Source organism: Poecilia latipinna, unplaced genomic scaffold (genome assembly GCF_001443285.1).
Source record: "Poecilia latipinna isolate Pla-1442-1.1 unplaced genomic scaffold, P_latipinna-1.0 Scaffold1947, whole genome shotgun sequence".
Lineage (NCBI taxonomy): Eukaryota > Metazoa > Chordata > Actinopteri > Cyprinodontiformes > Poeciliidae > Poecilia > Poecilia latipinna.
In genome coordinates this window covers 91981-97904 of record NW_015114563.1, presented here as the reverse complement: position 1 = coordinate 97904, position 5924 = coordinate 91981, and the positions used below count along the sequence as shown (strand labels likewise).

The 5924-nt window shown below is 35.4% G+C and overlaps 1 protein-coding gene across 2 annotated transcripts in view; it reads right to left on the bottom strand.

The window, feature by feature from the left end:
* The window catches only part of LOC106935315 (uncharacterized), a 13503-nt gene extending 8395 nt beyond the window's left edge, over positions 1-5108 (bottom strand). The window contains exons 1-6 of one of the 2 annotated variants that reach the window (XM_015015743.1): positions 4991-5108; positions 2103-2161; positions 1605-1988; positions 1225-1512; positions 827-1120; positions 1-377 (exon numbers count right to left, since the gene is read on the bottom strand). The gene's annotated coding sequence lies outside the window, so the exon portion shown is untranslated. Of the gene's footprint in view, positions 378-826; positions 1121-1224; positions 1513-1604; positions 1989-2102; positions 2429-4990 lie in introns of those variants that run through there. The other variant, XM_015015742.1, reaches the window with a different exon arrangement.
* Between the last annotated feature and the right edge of the window lie 816 nt (positions 5109-5924).

Here is a 5924-nt window from a genome sequence, read left to right as displayed (position 1 = left end):
AACCATAATTTTGGTGCTTTTATCCAAAAATGAGTGTCCCTGTGAGTGGTAGGAGGTAATTGGGTTGATATCAACCCATGGATAGAGTTTATCCTCATTGTGAGACATGTCCAGCCGATCTATTTTAAGACTACAATTGCCGTCTGACACAGAGCCACTCAAATGTGTTATCCCATTATATCTGCTCAAAATATTTGACTGTTTTTGGTTGAATACGTCTGGACGTCCATTACTTTGGTACAAGTACCAGACAACTTGGAGGCCACTCGGTTGGGTTTTGCTGTAGGAAAACTTGCAAGGAATGATGACACATGACCCTTTGATTCCTGTTACACTTCCTGGAGTAGTGAAAGACCAATCCAGATTGAGCATGTTTCCTGTAAAACACATAAAAACAAAATGGTACAAAGCTTTGATGGGCCACATTAGTTTAAGCCTAATTTGAACTGATTTGCCCTGGACAGACCATAGATGTCTACATTTGAATGTTATATTTCTAATAGTATTATTTGTTGTCTTTTTTCAAATATTTGTTCTCTGGTGGCATTTGGCAACTAAATAGAGTGGTGGGAAAATAAAGTCACCTTAACTCCTAAATAGTGACTTACAGGGTTCAAATGCCTTCACTGCAAAAACAAAAAATCCAACCAAGCATTTTTGGTAGTTTCTACTGCTAGTATCTTAATACACTTGAAATAAGACAAAATTAACTTACAAGTAACCTTTCAGCAAGATATAAGAGCTGGCTTTAAGTAAATAATTCCTTAAAATTATGAAAGAAGTACTTTCACAAGAAGTACTAATTTTAACTATGATTGGCACTCACGTTTTACCCATATGGTGGTGCTCTTCTGCTGGGTCTGTCCTCCAGGAAATCTTGCATAACATGTCAGATAGTTTCCATTGTCTTTAGCTGATGCCGTAAATACCAATGTGGAAACAGTTTTCCTCAAACTCCCAGAGGATTTAATATCTCCGGTAACTGGCATGTTAGCGTAGTTCCACGTGAGAACTGGTGCATTGTTGGAACAAGTGTATGAAGCTTCACATGTTACCTGGCTTGCAACTCCTTCTAGATATTCAGTTGACAGAGAGCTAATGCTCAGTGGGAAAATGGAGCCTAAAAACACAAAGAACAAAAGAATGGTTAAAGCTTTTTCAGACAGACAACCTAAGTTTAGGACAGAGGTGATGCTGATTTTAATCTTGAGAGTTATCACTCACATTGTGCAGTTAAGGTTTCAGATGTTGTTGCCGTTTTACCTCCTGGGTGCTCGACAGTGCACTTAACGACTTGAAAGTCTTTCTCTAAGACTAAAGTGGATGTTAAAGTTGTCTTAGAAGTGCCATCAGATAGCTGAGTATGGATAACGTTTTTGTCTTTCATTGCGATGTTGAAGCTAAGAGTTGGCGGACGGGTGGAGCATGTGTGTTGAGCAGAACATTGCACTGTTACAGAATTTCCAACTTTTCTTTCACCGAAGATCATAATCTGTGGTCGCTGTGGCTGTCCTACAAAGGAAATGTAAAAACTTAAAAACTTTTTCAACGACATACTAATGAACTGATGTTCAAGGCAAAAATCCCAAAACAAACAAACATACCAATTACTTCAATTGTTACAGTTGTGTCATAGAATGCGTATGTGCGATATCCAACATTGTCTGGATCCACCCAAGGATAAAGCTTTTGTCTGTGGTCATTCCAGTTCACACGTTCAATCTCTAGAGTGCATGATTTTTTATATGTAGAAGTGTATACATAAGTTCTTCCTCTATACTTGCTAATTACTTTTCTAGGGTACCAGTTGTCACAAACCAAAGGATATCCCCTGCTCACATACTGGTACCAAACAACTCTGTCTGCTCTTTTAGGTGGATACCGATTGTAGTCAAAGCTACAAGGGATAACGAGGCAGGAATTCAACAATCCTTTGATATTTCTTGGCATGTCAACGCGCCAAGCTTGTGTTGCCGAGTAAAGACATCCTGCAAGAGAAAAGTAGTTATAAGTCAAAATTATGGAAGTAAAAATTAATCAGTTGCATCAAATTTCAGATGGTATGTAATATCATGTCGTTCAAAAGAAGAAAACCAAAGTACCCAAAAACCAGAGGTGCCGGAGCAAATGTCTAAACCAAAACATCTTGATGTAAAGGTATCTGAAAGAAACAAATTAGATGCAGTAGTATTATTTATTGAAACAACTTATCATTAATGTCATGATGTGATATTGTTTGTGGTGAGGAACACGCTCGTAGGCCCAGGCAGACATTAGAAAGTGTTTAGTGACGAGTCCAAAACGTAACAGAATCCAGAAACATGAGTAACAACTGGGAGGAACGAGACATGCAGTGACAGACAGTCGTACAATAGACGAGGACCCGACAAGAGGCAAAGACAACAGGTGGGTTTAAATACACAGGCAGGGTAATCAGGGGACTAGACACAGCTGGGATCAATCAACAGAGAGGACAGGACACAGAAAAACACAGAAATAAATACACAAAAACACAGATTACTACAATTAAAGATACAAACAAAATCTTTTGTACCATTTTAAGTCAACCAAATTTTGTTTAATTTCCATTTCTGTGCAGTTAAAATGTTCCAAAGATGTAAAAAGACTGGTACCCATCTTTAACAAAGCTTTCTACAGTTTCTTTCTGTTCCCCTTTTTTGTTTCCACCTGACTAAGTTATCATCTGAAAAGCAAAGATGACTTTGTAGTGTGGGTTGTGTTTTGCATGCATGAGCTCAAGTTATCAGAGTACTGTAGAAAGAAAATGGCTACTTTACAGTTACTTTGCCATCTCCCCATTTTTTTTACCCTTTAAGAGAATCATCTTCATATTTTAGACTGTGTTGGTTTCAAAATTCACATGAACAAAGAATAAGTTCACACTACAAAAAATGATTATTCTCAGAATTCATAATCAGAAATTATGAATTAATTACAATATCTCAAAAATGGACTAGCTCACTTCCTTGTTTACATTTGTTTGGAATTATAAACAATTTAAGAAAGTAATCGGCATCTGTTCTGTCTTCACTACTTATTCACCATGCCTCTCATTTCTATTATCTTGATCAAAATCTTAAGATCAGGTAAGGAATTTCAAGTATTTGCAATGTGTGGTGGTGGGTCCCTATTTGCTCAAAAGTACTAAAATATAAAAAAAAAGAAAAAACAAACAAAAAAATAAACAAAAAAAGCAGACAGGAGCAAAAAAATCAGCAAAGAGAAGCAGTAATCTAATAAAAGCTGCATTTAAACTATTCAAGAACTCAAAATTATCCCATAAATATAGTTTTCTTATTATTTTTTGTCAGATATTCACTCTGTTTGGTGGCCAGGGCGAACCGCCCTTTCGGCATCCCCCCATTCGGCAAACCGTGGGTGTGGGGCTCATGCCCTTTCTGAAGGCATCTTTTTTTATGTATTTATAGTAACATCCTCATTAGTTTACTGGAAATGCTGGCATCATGCATGTTTAAAAACTTTATTTTCATATGAGCAGCAACAGAGGTTGGCCTACTCAATGCTGATCTCATTTTTTAACCCTTTTTTTCCTGCTTTTTTAGGTCAAATCTCAGATTTCTGGATTAGCTGACAAACAAAATGTTTAAATCTCATTTATAATAAATTATCAAATCTGTTTTGCTTGTTGCACTTTTTCTTCTTCCATTTTAAAGCTTATTTTAAAAAGTGGTTATTATTCAGTAGTGTGAGATGAAACTAGTTGTAATGTTTTTCTCTAAATTAAAATATTGATCATGAGTCTAGCTGTATAGATCTATTTATTCAATATTCTCAGATTTTTGCGCTCTCATCTAAATTTCTGATAAAGGTGCTTAATTTTACGTTTTACTTCTGTTTTTCGTGACATTAAAGGTTTTAACATGGTATGTTGTTCATCCAGCAACACTGCTCACAGTGAATGCATGGATATCGACTGCTGCACTTTCCAGTCTGCTTGGTTCATCTGACCTTTTCTGCAAGCTGTATTCAGGACAACTCAGTACATGGCATTAATTTGAGTCAAGTTTCCTGTTCCTATTATTCAGAAAAATGGCTCAAGCTGCAACTTCAGAAAACAAATTCTGATCTGGACAACCCAGATTCTTTCATACAAACATTTTAATGTGCCCGACTTAATAGATATTTGTTTTTTCTTCTTCTCCCAGGTTGAGCCAAGCAATTCAACTCTGTACAAAAAGAAAAACTTTCACATATATTCCAGTGATCATTTTACAATGTAGGTGGTTCAAGGAACAGCTTCAAGGATTCATGTTGTTCAGATTCCTTGAATCTGATTTAAGGCTTAAAGAACTTTATAAGAGGATGTTTGAAAAGTTGTTTCATGTGGAAAAGCTTTGTGGATTCCAAATATAAATTCTAAATTATTTCATGAAAACGTATTGAAGCAGAACATGTCTCCATGAAAGAAAGAAGAAAACCACAATGGGTTAAATCTAACATTTAGATCAAATCTAATATTTAGATTTAACCCGTTGAGAGAATAAAGTTGCCAGCAATAACATGTAAACTTGGGAAAGCAATAAAAAAATTACAAATGGTTTATGCATAAGGGCTGAATGTTAATTTGCAATTTTTATTACCGCAATAATATTAAACAAAAAAATCATAAAAAGTAAAACAAAATATAATTTACTTATGCTCTTTAATTGTCCAACTTAATTATAAGATTACATTTTTTTTTTTTTTTAGAAAAACAAATAAGAAAGTTCTACGTTCTGCATTCAAATAGAAATATTTCTTCTATTCTTTTAAGGAAAGAGGAAGATGTAATTTCCATGAAACATTTAGTGCAGCAAAATTAATTATTTCCCTTTTACAGGTATTTGCTCTAATAAGTGAATAAAAAATAAAAATGCTATTTTCTTTGATGTGAGTATTCAATTTAAGTTTTAAAAAAGATCTAAAAAGAACTTATTTGCCATATTCTTTAAAGTTAAGACCAACTTACCTTTTGATGTGGATGTTTATGGGAAATCTTTCAAAAGTGCACAATTTAATGAAGTCCTCCCTAAAACTGTGGGAAGACGATTTGACTTGGCATCTTACTGCTCTGTCAAAAGGATGCTTTCAAACACACATTTTATATAAGAAAACCACAGAAAATACGGAAGTGAAAAAAGAGAAGTAACAGGCATGTGCAGAGGGTTGATGGGGGGATGAAGTCAAGGGAGCCCGAGCCCCTGCTCATTTTATCCTTGACATCCCAAGGGCCCATTTTTTATTTATTTATTTATTTTTAACTTATTTTTTAGGTGACCTGCTTGTGCCCCTCATCAACAGTATTTAGCTAAATATAACAATTTAGAAAAATAGATTAGTCCGGCTGCCCTCGGTCTAATAATGAGTCTCAGTTCCTTTGCCTCCATGTTGTTCAGATGGGTGGAACTGCGCCCTCTATCAATGAAATTATGGGCAAGAATATATCTTTTCATGAACATGCACTTGTTTGTGAATAAAAACGTAGGTCTGAAGTTGAAGTTAGAAAAACGTTTTTTTATTATTATTTTTGTAATTGTCCTTACAATAGCAGGAAAAAAACCTTCCTCACCCTGAAACACAGAAATGGTTTGGCTGCAGAGCAGTGGCGGCTCCAGAACTTTTTTTTCTGCAGGTGCTAAGGGGGAGCTAAGCATTTTACTCAGGATGCTATGACTGGTCTTTTCTCCCCTATAGTTATCAACACACACGCATCATTTTTATTTTAATCAGACTGATTTGCATTTATTTGACACTTAGACGTCAGCATGAAGCCTTGAGCCATTAGCCAGATTACTTCCAGATAATAATACATTGTTTAGGTTAATCCAGCATTTATGACAAAGGGGATACCCAGGTATTAACCCTTTGCAACTATGTCACTTAATCATTCGAAGCGCCATGAT